The sequence below is a fragment of the Balearica regulorum genome, chromosome 2 (genome assembly GCF_011004875.1).
Source record: "Balearica regulorum gibbericeps isolate bBalReg1 chromosome 2, bBalReg1.pri, whole genome shotgun sequence".
Taxonomy (NCBI): domain Eukaryota; kingdom Metazoa; phylum Chordata; class Aves; order Gruiformes; family Gruidae; genus Balearica; species Balearica regulorum.
In genome coordinates, this window is record NC_046185.1 from 75286456 (window position 1) to 75308352 (window position 21897).

Below are 21897 nucleotides of genomic sequence, written 5' to 3' on the forward strand. Positions count from 1 at the left end.
ATAAAAAGGAAGGATGAAACTCCTGTGTAAAACCTTAGATAATATGATAAGGTCCAGAAACAGATGAAGTAGGCAAATTGTAGCCCAGTAAAATATAATTTTGTTATTATTTCTTTAAAGACCACAAGTTTTGTGTTGGTCTGAGAAGTGCAGGGTTGACTTGTCTAGGCTTCTCTTGTTCAGCTGTGACAGCAATTTACCTAGCAATCAATCAGATAACTGTTGTCCAAATTTATTTCAGTTTAGCTTTAATTTACAGCAATAACAAGTATTTACTCTGTGTACATTGAATGACTCCAGAATAAAATGTAATGTGGAAGAGTACAGACACACAGTGATACTAACGGTACTGTACTGGAAACACAAATCACAATGGTCAGTCAAAGGTCACTACAGGAGTACAACTTGGAATTGTTCAGGTGAAAACATGTTTTTAGAGATAACAAAGAGAATAGATAAACTGAGTAATTGGAAACCAGCGAAGAGAAAGAGCATGTAGGCAGACCAAGTTAGCAGAATGTATAAAAATCAACCAAAAGAGATCTAAAGTTGAGGACATAGATGCCATCTGCATCAACATCAATGTCATGTGACTCTTGGCAAAGAGAAGAAAGAAATCCCAACCCTAATGTCAGTCTCATCCCCGTGGAGACCTCAGGATGCGCACCTAGCCCCCCCAATTTCTGCTTGAGTTATGCCAAAGCACTCTAGGACGCAGAGGAACTTTGCAAAGGTGAGTTTAATACAAAGGAAACAGGGATAGATTTTTTTTTTTTTGCTTTAAAATGTACCTGTAGTATTAAAGTTTTTATGTACTAATTTGGAACATGAATATATGTTATTATACCCAGAGCAAAAATATGTAATATTAAGTCTGTCTGACTGCCATGGGGCACTGCTGAAGAATGTTTGAGTGGGCCTTTTGTACATTTTGAAGCTCCTCCTGTTATTGCTGTTCCATTATGGGTAAGGGAATTCCTTCTGGGTTTCACTTCATCCATCATCCGTGTTAAGAGAACAGGGAAAACCATTGGGATCTGCACTTATCACCCTTCCATGTGCTGCTACCTCTGATGGCCAAAGACAATCAAATCCATTTGAATGCTTTAAGAGTTGAAAAACATGCAAAATTGAATCAAATTTATAAGGGAAGATGTATGTGCTCAGCACCTTGGGGGAAAAAAAAAAAAGAAAAAAAAGAAAACACAGCAAACAAAACCCACCTATTGTATTTTTTCAGCCTGACAGATACAGAGATAACTACTTAAAATGTAAGCTGAAGATGTTTGACACCTGGTAAAAACCTGCACCTCTTAAGGTGAGGCTCTTAGTTTGTATGCTTGCAACACAGTGCATCACTATAAGAAACACACTGATTTAAAACTTTACTGTCAAAAAGGAGTAGCAATTTAAGAATACTAAAACATAGCTAAATCTTGTATTGGAGGGTTGTCATAGTTATAGTACTCTTAGTGGCAGGATCTAGTGGAAGATTACAGCTTTTGAAAACCTTATACCCCCTCTGCCTCAGATGTATAACTAAAATCAAGACTGGGAGAAAACAGATGCTATAAACCACAGCCATTATGCATCTGCACTAGAAAACTCTGCCAAGCATGAAAGGATAAGTTAACACCACACAGACCATGTTGTATGGGCATGATGCTCTGTGCAGTCAATGCTTTTGTGCTTGAAATAGAATATCTTGTAAGGACAGAATACCATTTTGCCACCTGCCCCTGGTCTTTTGCTATCCTCATCTCTAGTTAAAATGAGGCTAAAGAGACTAAAGAGACATGCTGGAAGAAGTGATCATATTTTACCAAAAATTGTACATGGCAAAGTCTGAAAATGCCTTCTAGAGATTAAAGTTAATGCAGAGATTAAGAAGTAAATTAAAAAAAAGAAAAGTATTTCTTATCCATCTGGGATTAAAATATTTACAAGAGGCATCACTGATATTCCGCTTTTTTATATAAAGAGGTTTTAGAATTAATACTACTCGATCTTTATTTCTAGATAAAGAAATAGGTCTAGATTTAAAAAGATGTTCAGTGGACTTGATAGGAACATAGATACCTAGTGATGTTTTTAAAGGCCTATATGCTGTGGCCTTTTCTGTAAAATATTACAGGATGTCTATATTCTTCACTAAATGCAGAAATACCTCTGGCTGCTGCAGCCAAAATGATTTTCCACATTGAGTGCTTCCTCTACACTTCTCTTACCTTTCACAAACAGAACTGAGCAGCTTCACTGCAAACTGAAGACGTTTGGAAAGATTAGACATTTTCCAATTAAAGCAATGTTAATATTTTTCAGATTAAAAACTCTGGTATGACACCGTCACTCTCCTGCCAGTTTAATCTCAAAATAATTCTGTGTACAACAGTACCTTCTGCAGTAGCTGCACTAAGGTCTTTTTTCCGTTCAGATGGCTCTCATCAGTCAGGGAAGGTGGACATGCCTTGACTTTTAATTGCACTTGATATTTTACTAAAAGTAACTTCAAAAACTGATTAACATTATGAATCAAATTCTAAATTACTTAGCAGTTACCATTCAAATTATTTAACTGTACTCAGCAAGTGTTTTAGGCACAGTAAAACTTTTTGTTGGAGGAATAAATGATCTTCACGTAGAGAGATTTTCATTATATACATTCATTAGTAGATGGCTAATTTTACTATCAGAAACTTTCCTACATGAGATGTCAGAACAACAAACACTTGAATTTTAGGGACAGGGCAGGATTCTAACACAAGATCAAATGGAGATGCACATATTTATGGTTGCTAGATAGTAACTAGTCCATGTTATTTCTGGGTGTTCCTATTTCATATTTTAAAAAGCTAAAATGTTCATTATGGTGATAAGATCAGAATTATGACAGGCAGAGGAATGAGGGCATTGCATAATTTGTAAATTCCCATTACAAAATGATCAGCAATTAGTAGAATGGCAATTGGCAGGCACTTAAAGAAGTAGAAATCACTTGTAAAGGTTATCCTAATGTCACTATTTTGACAGTTCGACACTTACTAAAATAATTCATTCTTACCACAATCTTTCCTGTTGAAATAGGTATGTGGCAGCAAACAGATTCACAGGGAAATAACTCTTGACTGAGTAAACTTTAGTCATACCATTTGGAATATTTGTTAAACCTGAACATTGCTAATAGTATTGATGTAACTGCTCTGGATCCAATTTGTAGAAAAGACAAGGCTCTGAATAAAAAACTAAAAATGCATCACTTTAAAGATCTTCTGTGCTAGGCAGGAAGAACAGGATCTGTAAAAAAGCAAAGGCAAAATCTAAAGTAAAACAAACAAGGAAAACAGTCAACTGGCCATTCTGTATCCAGACCAAGACTCTATTTTGGTGTTTCAATGAAAATGCCTTTATAATACATGTTAACAACTAATCCTCTGCAGTACGTCTAGGATTTTATGCCTCTGTCTTGCCCACATTTTTCCTTATGATATCATGTCAACTGTAGATGGTTCTTAGACCCCTAAAAAGAATAACTCTTTTACAAACTCTGAAACATTTACATTATAAAGCACTGATGTACTTCTACATCAATCAATATCAATTAAAATTCAAAAATATATGACTCTCTGAGAGATCTTAAAAATTTATCATGTGGTGGTAAAGATGTCTGACCATGCTAAGCATAGCATATCCTTTCAACTTTTTTTTCCCCTATGGGCAAAGGAGAATATTGCTTTCAAAGGTTACTTTAAGGTCAGTATTTCAGTATGTGATAAAAGGAGCTCATTCTTTATCTTGTAATGAGCTCAGTAGGCCCATTTGATGTGGACCAAATGGTCAAAATGAAATCTTTCATCTCTTTGACATTCATGCAGACTTTCTCGGCTTAGTTTTTAGCTATTTCCATTTTCCTTCTTACCCCAATGAGCATAAATAATATGTAATATGCATTTTTCTTTGAGTTATTTAGCTATTATTCCCAGCATTTACCAGAAACCTGCCATGGTTTCACAGAATCACAGAATCACAGAATGGTAGGGGTGGGAAGGGACCTCAGGAGATCATCTAGTCCAAGCCCTCCTGCTAGAACAGGATCACCTAGAGCAGGTTGCACAGGATCACATCCAGGCGGGTTTGGAGTATCTCCAGAGAAGGAAACTCCACAACCTCTCTGGGAAGTCTGTTCCAGTGCTCAGTCACCCTCAGAGTAAGGAAGTTTTTCCTCATATTCAGACGGAACTTCGTGTGTTCCAGTTTGTGCCCGTTGCCCCTTGTCCTGTCACTGGGCACCACTGAGAAGAGTCTGGCCCCATTCTCTTGACATCCACCCTTTAGATAATTATAAGCATTGATGAGCTCTCTCTCTCAATCTTCTCTTCTCCAGGCCAAACAGACCCAGCTCTCTCAGCCTTTCCTCTTACGAGAGATGCTCCAGTCCCCTAATCATCTTTGTAGCCCTCCACTGGACTCTCTCCAGTAGTTCCCTGTCTTTCTTGAACTGAACACAGCCCAGAACTGGACACAATATTGCAGATGTGGCCTCACCAGGGCAGAGTAGAGGGGGAGGATAACCTCCCTCAACCTGTTGGCCACACTCTTCTTAATGCACCCAGGACACCATTGGCCACCTTGGTTCCCAAGTAATGACTTGCTTTAACAACATGAATGCTACTTTTTAAACTGTTTCACTTGGTGCATAAATATAGCCCACTGTTTTGGTGACCAAAATGAATGACAAATCTATTATGAGATATTAAGTTAATAATAGGTCTGTGTTTAACACCTGTTATTTCTGCATGTTGGTTTCTAACATCAGTCAGTTACCGTCATGAGAAACGTCTTTTCCTCCCGCTGTCTCTTCAAGTACATGGATAATTCTGCATCATACGCCTTCCTGAAAAAAGTTATCATCATCCCAAATAATAACAGGCAAAATATGGTACATCATAGGGTAGTGAAGACAGCATTTTCCTGAAGAAAATGAAATCTTCGTTCTTCTACCACTATCTCTTTCAACAGTATGCATTTCCTTATGTTGATGCACTTCTGTCAATCCTGATTTGGCACACATCATATTGTTCACATCACTGGCCTCCATATTTAACATACAGGCAACAATTTTCATGCTGGAAGCTTTACCCTTTCCAAATCTGATTGGACTTTGCCGACAGCGTTGAATAATGATTAGTCTCAAGAGCGTTGTCCAATATAGATGTAATTAAAATTCTCTAATCCCACACAGCAGCTAGCAAAGCTTTCTCAGAGTTTGAACATTTCTCATATTTCAGTCATTCAGTTGTGTACTGCTCTGACCTGTAACTGGGTTCTTATTCCTGTGACTGCTTTGTGCACTCAGTGTTATGAGCTAGGCCATCTTGAACACAGAATTTTCCCTTTATGCAGAAAGGGTAAGCAAGATTTACACCACTTATTTTTCACTTCACTTCTTTCACTCTCTTCCAGCTTTCAAAAGTGTAGCCAGTCTCACTGTCTGAATTTAATTCAATGCCTGTGCCATTCCAGACTACCTTGGGATCAGTTAAAGCCATACTTTTTTCCTTTTCTTTTTCTTTCCTCTTATTACAATTCTGCGGCTGATCTTTAAACACAGATGGTTTGAACCGTTCACCCTAACTTATGCTCTCCTTGACAAATACTGAACAATACTTTAAAAAAATTACTCAGAGTTTTGGCCTTTTCTATTCTATTTGTGCAGTGACATTTCTTGAGCAATTTTGCCATCTGTAGAACAAAATTAAAAGAGGAGGAGAAGGTGAAATCTCTATTCCCTGTCTTGAAATATCAGTTATCCTATTACCTAGTATTTATCTGGGATTGCATCTTTTCAAGCAACCTTGGCTTTGTACCTTGTATTGTCCTGACTTGGACCAGAAAATATTTAATTTGGGAAAAAAGGACATTTGTAAGATGAAAATTTATAGTGGCTTCCACATTATTTACAAATTCAAAACTGCAAAAAGGTGCTTTTGCGGTGTTAGAGACACAAAAGCAAACTCACACAAGTCATTTGTCAGCACATCATCAGTTTCAACATAGGCATGAATAGAAATTAGTTTCAGTGGATTATCATCTAGCAGAACCTAAGTGTTAGTAAAGAAAAAAATCTGTTTAGGGTTTGCCAAAATGAGTTAAAACTAGACATCCATTTATTTGCCATAACATGCCTGTTTATAAACTTTTGAAGTTGTCTTCTGATTTACCACAACACTAAAAAAAATTTAAAAAAATTATAGCTGAAATAGTAACATAAGACATGGTAGCTGCATTATTCAGATGCAGTGTGCTGACTCTGTCTTTTGCTTCCATGCTCAAAACATGAATCATCGACTTTTAAGACAGAACAAGTCTTCCTCTCAAAAAATTCCCTGTGGCTAACAGTCTCATTAACATACACACAGTTTTCCCAATTAGCCTTTCAGAATCCTGATCAATGAACAGAGGTGGTTAAAACCCTTGCCTTCTTTTCTCAATGGAATAGATGCTACCATCTTGATTTCAGTTTCTGCCCATGCTGTTCAAATACTGAGGATGAAGCCAAAAAGCACACTTTCCAAGCAAACAAATAAACAATCCCCCAAATCCCCAAATCCCAAGCTAAATCAATCTTAAATTTCTGCAAAACATTTGGAAAAGGTGAAATTACATCACCTTCCATATGGTCATAAAATTTAGTGCCAGTTTGGCAGAAAAAAGTGCTCTTCTGACAACAGAATGGCCCCAGATAAAACAAAATCTGAGCTGACCATATGATCATACAATATTGTATTTAAATTGATCGTCTTTACCTTATTACGAAGAACACAGCCCAAACTGGCAGGCTCAGGACCTTTTATCTTTTCTTCTTTATGAGCTCTGCAAAAGCATGCAAAACATTCATAAATCATAGATCTGTCAGAGTGCTCCCCACTTGTTCTTTCACTCTCTCCCTGATGGTCTTCTAGCAAGACTTGAGAGCATATTTGTCCTGGGTCCTTTTTCCAAGGCAAACAGCAAGTTGTACTTCTATTATACCATTGCTAACTCCTTATTCAAGTAGCATCCAGGGCTATGTTCAGTTTAGCAAATCACACATGTAAGACTGACTCAATACATCAAAAGAGTACACAACAGTATAGAAATCAAGGGTCATTTGTTATTGATGTATGGTATCAATAGAAAGCATTAATCTAGCATATACTGTGTGCAGACCCTGCCTTAAATACTGTAAGTGCTTTGAGGATGTGAAGGAGCAATCCAAAGGCAAAGTATTTCCCCATATCTTGATAAGGAAAACACTCGTGGTCACACTGATCACATATGTGGGAACTATGTGGTGCTTTTGTTATGTGAAGATGGATGACCTAGCTGAATCTTTAAATGCTTTGTGCCTTTCTCAGCAAAACTCCTCTGAATCTGGTTGTGCCACCTAGGTTTCTCCCATTTTCCACAAGCAATCCCCAACTGGGATAATTTACTGTTTATTAAATGAATCATTCTAAAATGACTGAGCTTTGTGGAAGAAGGAATGTTTCTTGTGTATGTCTTTCTGAATGGAAAACTGATGGACCACCTCCGCTGCTGAATTTCCTAAATGTCCTGCAAAGACTCTGCTCTTCCTGAAGATGACTTAGGGGTAGGATATTTCTGATAGTAAAGAAAATGTAACAAAGTGGATACATTTCTGAATTTAGTTATCTTCTCTTTAGTGACCTGTGAAAAGGAAAGTCAAATCTGTTCAATAGCTGGATAAAGGAGCTGGAACAGCATTAAGATTATATAGCAAGGATTATGAGAAGTAATTTCCTCAGAAAAACAGATTGGATTTCCAGAAGGCAAAATGCAAGGTCTTATGCTATGGACCAAAAGCAAGGGGATGAACTGTGTTAAGACAAACCAGCTATTTGTGCAAAAGATAATGTTGGCAAAATGACCAATGGGAATAAACTGTCCATGAAAGCATTAATGATGGAAATTAGGAGGTTTCAGGCATCAGAAAAACAACATGTTGGAGTAGCTTCCCAGTAGGAATAGTGTGAGGAAAAAACGAACTAGTTTTAAGCTTGATCAGTTTGGGAAATGGATTATATGCCCAGGCTGCCAGCAGTAGCAGCAGGTGGAACTGAGGAACCAAATGGTTTCTTTCCATCTATGCTCCACCAAGCAAATCTGGCTCAAACAACTGGCATTTTCACTTAGTAAAGTGAACGGAAGGAAACTTAGCTCCTAAGAGAGACCTAGAATTCAAAATAGTTTTTTTACAGAAGCCAAGACAAAGACATGTAAGAGTTTTAACTACACAATTTAGAAAAGAAATATATCAAACATTTAAGTAGGTTTCATCTAGCACAATTTAGACGTCTTATATTTATGTTCTTGAACCTGTTTCAGGTAACTTGAACTCTCCCTTTTTAATCAAGGGATAGAAAAATGTAATGTTAGAAAGTGATTTATTGGATCTATCTTAAATGTCTATCTTAGTACAAATTCCATTTTTTATCACCTTTTTAAGGCACGAGGTTGTCAATGTCACAATTTTATTTAGAAGTTATTTTTCCACTTTATAGACAAACATATAATTTAAAGTTATTTTTATTCATCTCACACAAACTTCATTATGAATAAACAGTCTGAATGCTCCTTTATTAATTGATAGCCACAAGAAAATTAATCAAATAACCCAGATTTGCCATTGTAAGAATGTAAACATAATTTAAACAAATTTATGATTACTTTATTAGTTTAGAAAGAAACCATGTGTTCTCATGCTGACCTGAGACTGATGAACTGATTTTCTTCCAAATAAATAGAAGTAAGAATGCTACAAAGAACAGAAAGGTGTGAAATGGTTGTTCTGTTACTTTCAGGCATGGTGGTATCTCTGTTATATCAGGTTAAGATTACATTAGTTTATAGATGGGCAGAGCACTTCACTGAATGGTCACGTAAAATTATGAACTTGTAAACTGGTGATGATGTAAATTCAGTAGATCACTTTCCTCTTTACTGACAGAATCAAAATTAACAGCACCAAAACCATAACCAGGGTCTAATGTGTTGCTAAAACATGCCAAGAAAAGAAAAAGAAAAGAAAAGAAAAGAAAAGAAAAGAAAAGAAAAGAAAAGAAAAGAAAAGAAAAGAAAAGAAAAGAAAAGAAAAGAAAAGAAAAGAAAAGAAAAGAAAAGAAAAGAAAAAGAAAAAAAAGAAAAGAGATGAAAAGAAAAGAAAAGAAGAAAAGAGAACAGAAAAGAAAAGAAAAGAGAAGAAAAGAAAAGAAAAGAAAAGAGAAGAAAAGAAAAGAAAAGAAAAGAAAAGAAAAGAAAAGAAAAGAAAAGAAAAGAAAAGAAAAGAAAAGAAAAGAAAAGAAAAGAAAAGAAAAGAAAAGAAAAGAAAAGAAAAGAAAAAAAAGAAGGAAAAAAGGAAAGGAAAGGAAAGGAAAGGAAAGGAAAGGAAAGGAAAGGAAAGGAAAGGAAAGGAAAGGAAAGGAAAGGAAAGGAAAGGAAAGGAAAGGAAAGGAAAGGAAAGGAAAGGAAAGGAAAGGAAAGAGGAAAGGGAAAAGAGAAAAGAGAAAAGAGAAAAGAGAAAAGAGAAAAGAAGGAAGGAAGAAAGGAAGGAAGGAAGGAAGGCTAGATAGCACTCTCAGAGAAAAAAAAATTTAGCAGACTGAAATAAAACCAAAATTCCTGACAAACTGTCTGCAGTATTGCACCCCTAAAACATTGCATTTTTTCCATACAGCCTGTATGCAGTATGAAATGTAACTTGTTTAATTAACCAGATGATCCAGGTATGCTAGTGGCTATTGATCAGACATGTGGTGAATTGAAGTCCAAATTGTTTAGCCTTTGCTGACAACTTGCAAACAGTTACTTACATAGGTAGCTCAGGTGAATTAATTAGGACTCTTCATGTGAACGGTAGTTGTAAGAGACGAATATTCTGGTCTGAGGTAGGTTTTTTTTTGCTGGAGAGTTTGCATGCCCTTCTGTACCCTCTGCAGCACACATCAGGTCTTGGGAGAAGAAGTGGGCAAACGAGGTGTACCATTCTTGCAGAATTCTGCAAGCAACATAGCTGGGTTGAGTGATTTGGGCTAATCTCACATGATTTTCACATGTTGTTACCAAACATGAGAGAACAAGAGACCTTTTTGACTTACAGCACCTTGTAGGCACTGTGTTTATTAAAAGTGACTGGGAGGCTCCAGTCCATCAGTACCCTGTTACAACTCTTTGAATTTGCTATTGAACCTGACTGTGTTGCTTTTCAGGACTCACAGGGCTTGCTTTTGTTACTGTTTCTGCAATATTATTTACCAAGCTCTATCTGTTATCTATCTGGCTCTTTATACTTCCCTCTTTTCACACCAGGAAAGTACTCAGATTTGTTCCTAGTATTATTTGTACTCTGTCTTTATAAGAATATTCAAATGTTGGAGAAAAGTCTGGATCTAGCTCTGACCAAACAAATGCAGCCTTGATTCTTTCCTTATCAGAGGGATTAGTCCCTTAATTTAGAGACTTCTACTAGAAGGCTTTAAGCATTTTCCATTCTGTGTTTTGCTGACATCAATAGGAACTCTGCAGCCTGGGTTTCTCCAGTATTCAACTGGATTTTTTACTTGATGAGTTGCACATTGTTCCTAAGCCTCAAAACTTAATATTTGGAGTGCTGGTATTCTAGCAACATAGATTGGTTTTAATTAAATAGGGTTTTTTTGTTTTGTTTTTTGTTTTGGTTTTTTTTCCTCGCATTGATTCCTAGGAAGATTTAAACACATAGCTTCCAGTAATACTAACAGGAGGTGTGTTTCTTAATCCTTTGGTCTTCAGCGGGAGACCACACCACCAAGAAAGCAAAAACAACTACACAACATTCGAGGAAGCTAAGTGATTCTGAACAAAAATTTAAGCAGCATAGGAGAGTCTTCCTGATAGCATTTGTTTGCCTAGAACCTGCTCCATCATGGATTTTAATAATGGTCACTGAGATGATAAAAGGAGTAAATAGTAGGACGTAAATCATGGCCTTTTCTCACCCTTGAGATAAATACATTAAAATGCTGTTAACACTGAAAATACACTAAAAATAATGTCAGTCCTAATGTAGACAGCAAAAAAGCATACACTTTTCAATGTTATGTCAGCTAAGGCTTCCAGGAACAGCTCTTATCACCATAATAAAAAAAATAATTAAAAAATTTTAAAAAGCTGGAGAACTGGCTTAAATCACAGGTTCCAATATTTTTAAAATGAGTAGAGACTTGCTAACTGGTTCAGCTCTATTGTATTTAGTTCAGTTATATCTTGTATATGTAAATGCCCAAGGGCAAAAGTAGTAGTAGCAGAGATACAGTACTAAAGTTGTTGAGATAACAGCACATTAAGACACATTGACTGACATAGATTGTTTTAAAAATATTAAGACCAAATAGATGGGTTTATCTTCTTTGGCGCATCTCCGACATTACCTGCTGTTTTTCTTGTTAGTGCTGTGTGTTTAATCTATTATAAATGTTTATTTTGGTCTTCAAAGGGAATAGCTTTCTGAGAAATTTACTGGACATTTATTTCACTTTACTAACCAAAAAATCCATTTAGAAATAGAACTCTCAGTGAGATTGCATTTGATAAAGCCATATTGGTCTAGACTGTCCTGAGTTACTACTTGAATTCAGTGAGATTACAGAGGTATAACTGAGGCTCAAATGCAGTCTTGCATATCATTTCAAGAGCATGAGGCCCTACTGTTAAAAACACAGCTGTGAAAGCTGGCAGTAAATCAAAATACCCAGGTTTTCCCATGGTGCCAACAGCTAGAACAGGTACACCAATTTCAGCTGCCTGTAGGCATAATGAAGGCCACTGTCTCAGTGGGGCTGCCCCATGTACTCCACACCTGACCTGGTCCCTGGATGCTGGCAGGAATTGATACTGACTCTCTCTCCTGATCTCAGAAGTTTTCTATGGGTACTTTCAGCGCTCCTCAGGTAAAAATGCTAACCACATAATTACTGATGACTTTCTGTTTCTCCATCAGTCTGCAACTGCCCTTTTCATATTTTATCCATAATGGGATTTTAAGGAGAATACTCTTCCACGACCTGCACCTGGTGTGCCGTTATTCTGCTACTATGTAAAAAATACTGACTTCATGCTGCTTCATGATGGCATGATACTTTCTGTGTTATACAGGACTAAGAGCAGATCCATTTGGGTCCCAGTGTTTTATCAGAGACCTATATACTACTCTGTGTCACGGCAGTATTAATCACAGTGTGAAATTACACGAGCACATAAACTTCAGTTCCCTCCTCCCTTTGTATTTTATTTAATTTGTGACCCTGACCAAGAAAAGAGCTAGAAGATGTTGAGAAGGAGAATAGGCTCACATGAAGCAGCTGAAGTGAGATTGCAAGTTGAACACAACACACACAAATCTGGCTAGGCACTGAAGGGCACTGGCACTAAAATCCAAATCAAAGATGTTGCTGTATTGCCACAGTTTCTGCAGCCTGTTGTTCTTAAAACTGGAGTTTCAGTTGGTAGCTGGGACTTGATACTATAGATGTTAAGTTTCCTGCTGTACTTAAGGTAGCCCAAATGAGCTACCATCCTTAATTGTTAAATTCATATGGCATAATGTTCCTTGTCATGACTTCTCAGGAGAGAAGATATTGCAGCTGCCTGTAGAAAGGACACCTATACTGTGGCCCTTTTCTGGTACAGTTAAACAAAGTTCAGAATACAGTTGTCACAAATCAGAAGATAAAATAAAATTAAAAGAATCTATTCACAGCAGAGACAGTCTCATTCTGAGTGGCATTATTTGAGTTTTATTCCTATTGCACTCTCCTTGCTTTTCAGATTCATTAACATTGCAAAGCACAGAAGAGCTGCTTTTGTGTCCACATCAAAATCATTATCCCAATAAGCACTAATTAGCACCTTTGGGCTCAATCATGTTCCCACTGCAATCAATGCCAAAAAAATGCATTGATTTCAATAGAAAAAGAATAAGGTCTTTTGTCAGTAGCTTCAGAGAGGTCAAAGAGAGTCTGATCTACCTTCCTATATCTGGAGTCTTCACTGTTTATATTGCTAGCTTTCCTTCAAACTTACCAACAGCAGCAAAGATGAGATCCCTAGAGGCTCAAACTTTACTGACATTTTAAGGCTAGGTGTTAACATTCTCAAATATGCTAAAATGTCTTTGGAATGTCAGCTCTGGTGACTTTCAAGTAGCTTAGTCTTCTTCTATATGACAGATTTTTGAATGCTTTGAAGTGACCAAAGATACTTTTCTTTGCCCAGATTTCCAAGTTAGGAACAGAGGCTTCTTGTACAGCCCCACTATTTATTATACTGAAATTTCCATCTGCAATTGATTTCAGATATAACTTTTAAATGCTTACATACAAAGTGTCCAAAATAAAAGAGTACAGGAGGTCTGTAGGCTTGTGTCTAGATGGTTTAGATGAAATAGGGACAGACCTGAGCTCTGGTCCCTGATCTTTGAATGTCTTGTTCATTAAGGTTTCAGTAATGAAAACCAAGAAATACTACTAAGAATGGGACTGGAAACAAAGCCTGGAACCCTTTCCTCCTAGAAGTACCCTTAATTTATTTGGAATTAAAAAAGTGCCCCCTGGACCTCCACCCTTTCCCCTCCTCCTCCCCCCAACTATAAACATTTCATTTGTCTATAATTTTTAAATAAACTTAGATATCCACGTTACTTTAGAAATTGAGATATGGGTTCTTGAGTCACATGGAATCAAAGGAATCAGGTTCTACATAGGTCCTCTTTTCCTGTTTTCAACACAAAATTAGGAACCTCAACGGTTATGGAAAATGTAGTAGCCATTCATCCAACTTTTTAGCATGCTGCAAAATTCCCTGAAAGGATTAGCTAATGTAATGCTTTAACGTGTTGATGGATCCCCTATGTAATGGTATAGGAGAGCTTCAAAGGCAGTACTGTTCCAGAGAGGATCCACTTGTGCATATATACAGCCCTTGTGACCAGGTCAAAGAAACTTGCACCTGTACTTTGGATAAATAAAGGGCTTCAGTCAGTAACGGTCAGTCAATTCTTGTAAAGCTGTGGTGGTAGTTATAAGTTATCTTTCTTGAGACAAAATCTTGCTTTCTGTCTTACATTTACTGCTGACCTTAATCACAAACAAGTGAGGCAATATAGAATACTCCTGAACTTAAATCTATTTACTAATGATGCTGTACTGAATTATTCTGTTAAAGCCTCATCAATAGGTAGCCAGACTGTCATTCTTCTTAGTTCCTAGGAGCAAACAATAATTAAAAGTCCTTGCTTAAAGATCTGATTCATACAACAAAACAGATTTATAGTCTACTAAAATGATGTGGGCATTAATGTTGCATTTCAGCTGGCTCTGCCCCTTTTTAATTGCATAACCTTGTGAGTTTGAGATAAAGACAGAATTTAGTACAGAAATCACTAGTACTATACAATACCTATTCCTCACTTAAAAGATACTTTATTGTACCGTGTTTATATGAGCAGGACCTATTTCTAGGAAGTAATTTATTCAACAAGTTTATGCATATTTTTCCTGCTCATGAATTATCTGCAGGTTTTTTGTGTATTTTTTGTGTATTTTTTCAAATATGAAAATATTTGATGAGCTCTCAAGACCACGTCTTTGTCATTTCACAACTCTTGTGGGAGCAGGGCTGCTGTATAGGGTTTTGGTAGTGGGAGGGGGCTACAGGATGGCTTCTGTGAGAAGCTGCTAGAAGCTTCCCTTATGTCCAATAGAGCTCCAAGACAGACTTGCTGCTGGCAAAGGCCGAGCCCATCAGCGATGGCGGTAGTGCCTCTGGGATAACAGAGTTAAGAAAGAGAAAAAAATCAACTACAGTGGAACAACAGCAGTGGAGACAGGAGTGACAATATGTGAGAGGAACAAGTCTGCAGACACCGAGGTTGCGCCTCTGGGATAACAGAGTTAAGAAGGGAAAAAACCTGAGAAGCAGCATTTTGCAGCCGGAGGGAGGAGTTGAGAATATGTGAGGGAAAGAACTCTGCAGACACCAAGGAGAGGGAGGAGGTGCTCCAGGTGCTGCAGCAGAGATTCCCCTGCAGGAGCCCATAGAGAAGACCATGGTGAGGCAGGCTGTCCCCCTGCAGCCCATGGAGGTCCACGGTGGAACAGATATCCACCTGCAGCCCATGGAAGACCCCACACCAGAGCAAGTGGAGGCACCTGAAGAAGACTGTGACCACATTGGAAGTCCATGCTGGAGCAAGTTCCTGGCGGGACCTGTGGACCCGCGGAGAGAGGAACCCACACCAGAGCAGGTTTGCTGGCAGGACTTGTGACCCCGTGGGGGACCCACGCTGGAGCAGTTTGTGAAGAACTGCAGCCTGTGGGAAGGAGCCATGTTGGAGCAGTTCATGGAGGACTGTGTCCCATGGGAAGGACCCCATGCTGGAGCAGGGGCAGAGTGTGAGGAGTCCTCCCCCTGAGGAGGAAAGAGCAGCAGAGACAACGTGTGATGAACTGACCATAACCCCCATTCCCCGTCCCCCTGTGCTGCTGGGGGTGAGGAGGTAGAGAAATCAGGAGTAACATTGAGCCCATGAAGGAGGAATGAGGGGAAGGCGTTTTTAAGTTTTGGTTTTATTTCTCATTACTTGACTCTGATTTGATTGGTAATAAATTAATTTTCCTGAGTTGAGTCTGTTTTGTTCATGACAGTAATTGGGGAGTGATATCTCCCTGTCTTTATCTTGACTCATGACCTTTTCGTTATATTTTCTGTCCCCTGTCCAGCTGAGGAGGGGAGTGATAGAGCGGCTTTAGTGGGCATCTGATGTCCAGCCTGGGTCACCCCACTGCAGCTGCACAATCTTCTCTTGTAACTTACTGTAGTATTAAAGTGTGAACAAATTACATTGGTGGTGCAAGTTAGCTGCTCACTGTCTAGTCTTTTCTCACTGCAAATCAGCAGAAAAGGGCGATTCGCTGCTGCCCTGTCCATTTTCTTCCTAAGACTCAGTAAGAAAATTGAAAGAAACAGTTCAATTTAAGCCATTTAAGCGAAGGAATAGCAGTTATTAACAGAAAAGCTTTAGTCAGGTGCTATGAAAGGATTTGAAGTTTCCAGAGAGTTAATATTGTCCCACATTTGTCTACTCCAGCTACAACACATCTGCTGACACAGAAACACAGCTGTGATTCAGACTCCTTGAGTAACTGACTCAAGGGTCTCGACATCACAGGTAACCAAGTCCCAAAATTTTCTTAATGAGAGATTGAGTTCTACCCTACAGTACCAAGATTTTTCTGTTGGAAAGTAGACCTAGAATTGAGCATCGCTGATAGGGATTATTTCCTTTTTAAAGCATTCACTATTAGTTTATGTTTTTCTTGTGTTAACTGATTTCTCTCTCACGTTTATTTCAGTGCAATATTCATACAGAGAGAGTGATCATATCCTCTCCAGTTCACCTTCTGTGACAATAAAACTTCCTTTTTTTTTCCTCTCATGAAGTAGCTTCTCCATTTCCTTGATTATTTCCAGACTTTTTTTTGCATGTCTGCTTCATTTTGTGCTCATCTCTTTTGAGCATGGGTGATGAGAACTGAACATTGTGTTTCCAGGCAATGCCTTACTAATGCCTTGCACTAGTATTTCCCTGGTTCTATTGGAATTATTTCCCCTGACTGAGGGCCTCCAAAAACCACAGTTGCCTTCTGCAGCTGCTAGTGATTGATGGATGCACCCAAAACTTTAGCCTCTGTCATTTCCTACTGATGAACTCCCAATTCAGAGCATAAATTCTTGTTAGTTCTCAAGTGAGCAGCCTTGCTTTCTGCATTATTACATTTCATCCCAGAGCTGTGACTCCAGTTCTCAGGGTCAGACTACTTGTAGAATATTCCAATCTTCCTCCATAGCAATAAAGCTTCCTACCTTACTGTCATCAAATTTCACTGGCCTAGTCCTATATATGTGCCAAACTTGTCAGTGGACATATTAAATAAAATTACCTTCCAGACCTGTCCTTGATGAACTCTTCTATCCATGCATGAGATGATCCATGGCCATTTCCCCTTCACTTTTTCCTTAACATCCCCATTTACTTTACAATTTTAAAAGAGCTATGAAATCCAGGTGAATTAGATCTTGTAACTAGGAAATCTGCTATCTCATGAGGGAAAAATATATGATTAGTCTGTTCCAATGTAGCTGGTATAAAGACTTTTCCTTACTTTCCAACAGAACAAAAGAAAACTTGTAGAGAGTCTGACCAAAAGCCTGTCTAGCTCATGACCTTCTCACTGACAGCTGTCAAAAGCAGGTGTCTGGGAAAGGGCATAAAATTAGGACATGGAAGCAGTGATACTTCTGTAGGTTGTTACCCTAACATCCCAAGATTTGTGAGTCAGGAATTCCCTGATGCACAGGGAGATCCTGCATTTAATAGCCTTGGAAAAGTTATTGAAATATATCATCTGTTTTCCTTTAACACTTCTTCTGCTTTGTTTTGATTTCTTCCATTTATAGATCATAACTCTCTTAAACAGAAATACAACATGCACCCTTTCCTCTTTGTGTGTGACTGGCCTAAAATGTTTGTAAACTAGATTTCATGTACCAGAGATCTTCCGAAATTGTAGGTGATGATTATGAAATTTACCCTGATTTCAGAAATGTTGATTATCTGAGTCCTGTTTGCACAGTGTTTACACATTGCAGTTTCATCCTTCCCATCCATCACTGCACATTTGCCCGTGTTCAACATCACCATTTGTACTGAAGCCTAAGAAACACTGGCTTAGTTTTGACTCCTGTTTGGATTGCTACTCCTTGCTCTTTTCTACTGTACCTTTCTCTGCTAGCTTTAGTTTACAATATCTATCTCAACTTGACTTTTGCCAATTCTCACCTTATCCATAAAGTTTTTGTGTTCTAAGAAAGAGCTTTCTTTTATGGCAAATCCTCTATTAAATTCCACACAAGCACTTTGTTTGCTTCTAATACCCACTGTGAAATCGTTATTCATCCAGTCCTGACTGCAGCCTTTCCCCACAAGTTTTCTTGTGTGTCTATTTGGCATAATGTCCAGATACCTTTCACACCTTCAATTTAATGAAATTTCAGAGTTTGCTCAGACCATCTGTCTTTTCTAACTGTATCTATTGGTTTCTAAAACTCTCAAAGACAGAGGAATCAAGAACCTTAGTAAACAGACCAGACCTACTTATTTAGTAGTAGTAGTACGTATTCCGTATAACCTGAAGCTGGAGACACATGTTGACTTCCAGCTGCTATGGTATGTGATAAATAGCTATCATCCCCATCCTTTCTCAGTTGTTTATATCTGTCTGCTTCTCAAAAATTACTATCAAGTATTTTCAAGCAATTGCTCCATCCTGGACAAAACAAGTCAGGCTAATTTAAACAGTCTCAAAGGTGGTCTTTGCTAACCTGGCACTTTTTGTTTGAAATAGATAAGTGATCACAGGAGCAGCTCATCCAGCAAAATCCATAAAGCAGCAATGTTCAAGAGGATGTGGCAGCGATAGCGCAGGATCAGCTTGAGAGTGGTAGAGTTTTGTCCGCCACATCTACAGACAGAAGATGACATGTATGTACAACCTAACTCTATCACAACGCAAAGTCAAACAGCACCTTTCACAGTAGATGAGATGCATTTTTTTGAAAATGTTACAAAATGATAAAATACGATTTTTGTATATTACTGAATGAGATTAAGGTTTTAAGGGTAACTCATGTTTAGACATGATTTTTTATAGAATAAATTTTCAAACTTACGTAGGCGTCAGTGACTAATTAAAGAAATAATGATTTTTTGGCATCATGGCTATTCACAATCACCTTCAGAAAAGTTAACATCCACAACTGTGGTATCAAGATAGCCAAACAAAACAAGTATGATACCCTCACATAAGAAACAAGTTAAACACATTTTATTTTCAGATAATGTAACACTGGTCAAAACACCAACAATTTCTTCCGTTCTTTAGAAAACGGATTCAACAAACATTTAACTTGCAGACCACCAGGTAATCAGGATTCCATTTCTACAATGTGGACGAATGGCAGCTGTACAATGCTGCTAGCCTTGGAATATGCAAATCCTTTAAATCAGAAACAAAGACTTTCACCTCACTGCACAGTTCGTTTGCTGGTGAATAACACTCATATTCCTGCTAAATTATGCAGAACTGTATGTGGGCTTATGTGAGCATCCTTCTTTTCAGATCTCCCCATTCCACTTTCACTGTTGATGAAGTCTCCTGGGATATGATTTTATTTAAAAAAAAAATATTTTTTTATAAAATAATCATAGTTTATACACTAATTTAATCTGTTTGGAGCAGTAATGAGATACAAGACATAATGATGAGACATAGGTGTTTCTCAAAGTGTAGTATAGCTACGTGTTCATTAAATCAACCCAAAGAGTCCTCAGAGCATTTGAAAAGCAGATAGCTTACTCGGTGCTCAGACATATTAAGATTTCTGCATATGCTTAGATTTAGTATAGGAGAATTTACTCTGACACTTAAGAAACTAAACATTTTTTTAGAAACAAACAAATAAATAAAATGGGTGAGGGACTAGTGGCTAGCTGCTGCACTAATAGACATTGGCACTGACAGAAATCATATATCTAGGAGTTTAGTTTTACTGTTCAATGAAGTTAAGGCTTATAGATACAGGAATATCTGCAGAGATTTTAGCTTCATCTAAGTTTTTCAGAAAAAGAAGAAAAAAATGCTAAAGAATAGCATCTTCTTACTCAAAATCTAACAATAGTCCATAAAACAGAAAGCAGACCAGCAACATCTTATCTCTTGGAATATATGAAGAGCATTGGCAATGTTTGTCTTAGTGATGACTTGCATTGCTTCCTATTCAGACACTTTTCACTGGAGCTCAAAGACACATACTGTTTGCCACTTACTGGAAAATTAGACTGGATGAAGTCCAGAATCAATTTTGTTTCTCAATGTAAAAGTGCAATAGAATAGATACAGTGATAAAGACCTTAGAACATGTGTTAATTGTTTTAGAAGGTCTTTGCTGCAATGAAATACCCAACAGAAATATTACCAGCGATACTCTGAGTTTACCCACAGAGAGGAATGTCTAGTTTTCTTAATATTCTTTATTATTAAAAGTTAAAGACGTAAAAATTTGCAACCAACCAAAACAGAACCTCAAAGAATTGCAGATAGTTAATGCAGTAACTAAACTTCTAATCTCTCCATCCTCTTACTTATGTAGCTGATATTTCCATAATATCTCAAGTATGATAATTTTTCCTTCTTAATATTAAGGAAGCACAGCTAGTCTTTTTCAAAATAGAGTCATATAGTTAAGAAACAGAGATGCAAAATAAAACACCAAATTGAGCTGGAAAGAATCTGGATATGTCTAGTTTCAGCATCACATAAATGACTAAATGGCAAGGCAGAGATCATGCTATTGTACTAGTAGGCTATCCTTCCAGCACTTCCACTGGAATCAACGAGGATTTTCAACAGGTGAGGCACCCTGGAGATGACAGTGCTACTCAGCGTGAACAGCAACCCTTGGTATCAGTGATACCAGAAGTATGATTGCAGATGCAGACTTGGGAAAAAGTACCTCCTAAAATGTAGTGCTGCCTAAACAAAGTATCAGCTTTCTGAGCCACATCAAGGTATTAACCCAAATACTGAAATATTGACAGGCAGGTTTTTTTCTTTCTTTCTTTCTTTCTTTCTTTCTTTCTTTCTTTCTTTCTTTCTTTCTTTCTTTCTTTCTTTCTTTCTTTCTTTCTTTCTTTCTTTCTTTCTTTCTTTCTTTCTTTCTTTCTTTCTTTCTTTCTTTCTTTCTTTCTTTCTTTCTTTCTTTCTTTCTTTCTTTCTTTCTTTCTTTCTTTCTTTCTTTCTTTCTTTCTTTCTTTCTTTCTTTCTTTCTTTCTTTCTTTTTTTTTTTTTTCAATTATTTCACCAGATTTCCCAGAGCAGTTCACATTTCTTAAGCAATGAATTAACTGGATTTTCTGGCATGTGTTTTTTATGGTTGGTTTTGTTGTTTTTTTTTCCTGGAGGGATGAACATCCTCACAGCTTCCATGTCAGGGAAATGAATATATACTTGTCCTTCATTTCTGCAATTTTCAGAAAATTTTAAGTTGCTAATTTTTTTTTTTATATATAAAACCCAAATATGTTAATAGAAAATAATGACAGAAGTACTTACTTCCCTCGCAGTAACAAGATGTTTCCAAAGTGGATTAGTGAATTTGCAGTGGATCTTACTGCTGCAGTGAAACTTTATGCACTGTATTAATTGGGAATGTTTTCCACACTGCTCGGGTAATCAATTTCCAGTCCTGGGCAACAGACCAAAATCTGCTAAGGACCAGAGTCCAATGCCCTTGGCCAGAGGCATTTATCTTTTTTTCACACAAATAAGATCTGCATCCATTAGTAAGAAGAAGCAGGAAATAGGTCGAAAATGCCCTAATAAAGTTAGTATTCAAAAGACATGAAAGGCTATTTATAAATGGAAAAAACACTGAGGTTGGTGATTCCGAATTTTTATTTTATCTAGCAATTCTGACCAGAGAAGGAAACATTAAGGTGGACTTCTACAAGCAGCCTAGAAAAATTAGACACCCACTTACCATGATTTTCTGCTTTAGAAATCTACAGATTTTATTTTAATTAGCCAGTTAGAATTAACAGTGACAAGGGGCAGAACTATGTGGGTGCATTAAACTCCGTATTTCTCCTTCCCACTCCTTACTGGCTGTCCATGTTGTTGCTGGAATACCAAATTTGTCAATCCACTGCAAAATCATGAAGTACTCAACATTTTCAGGTTCAGTATA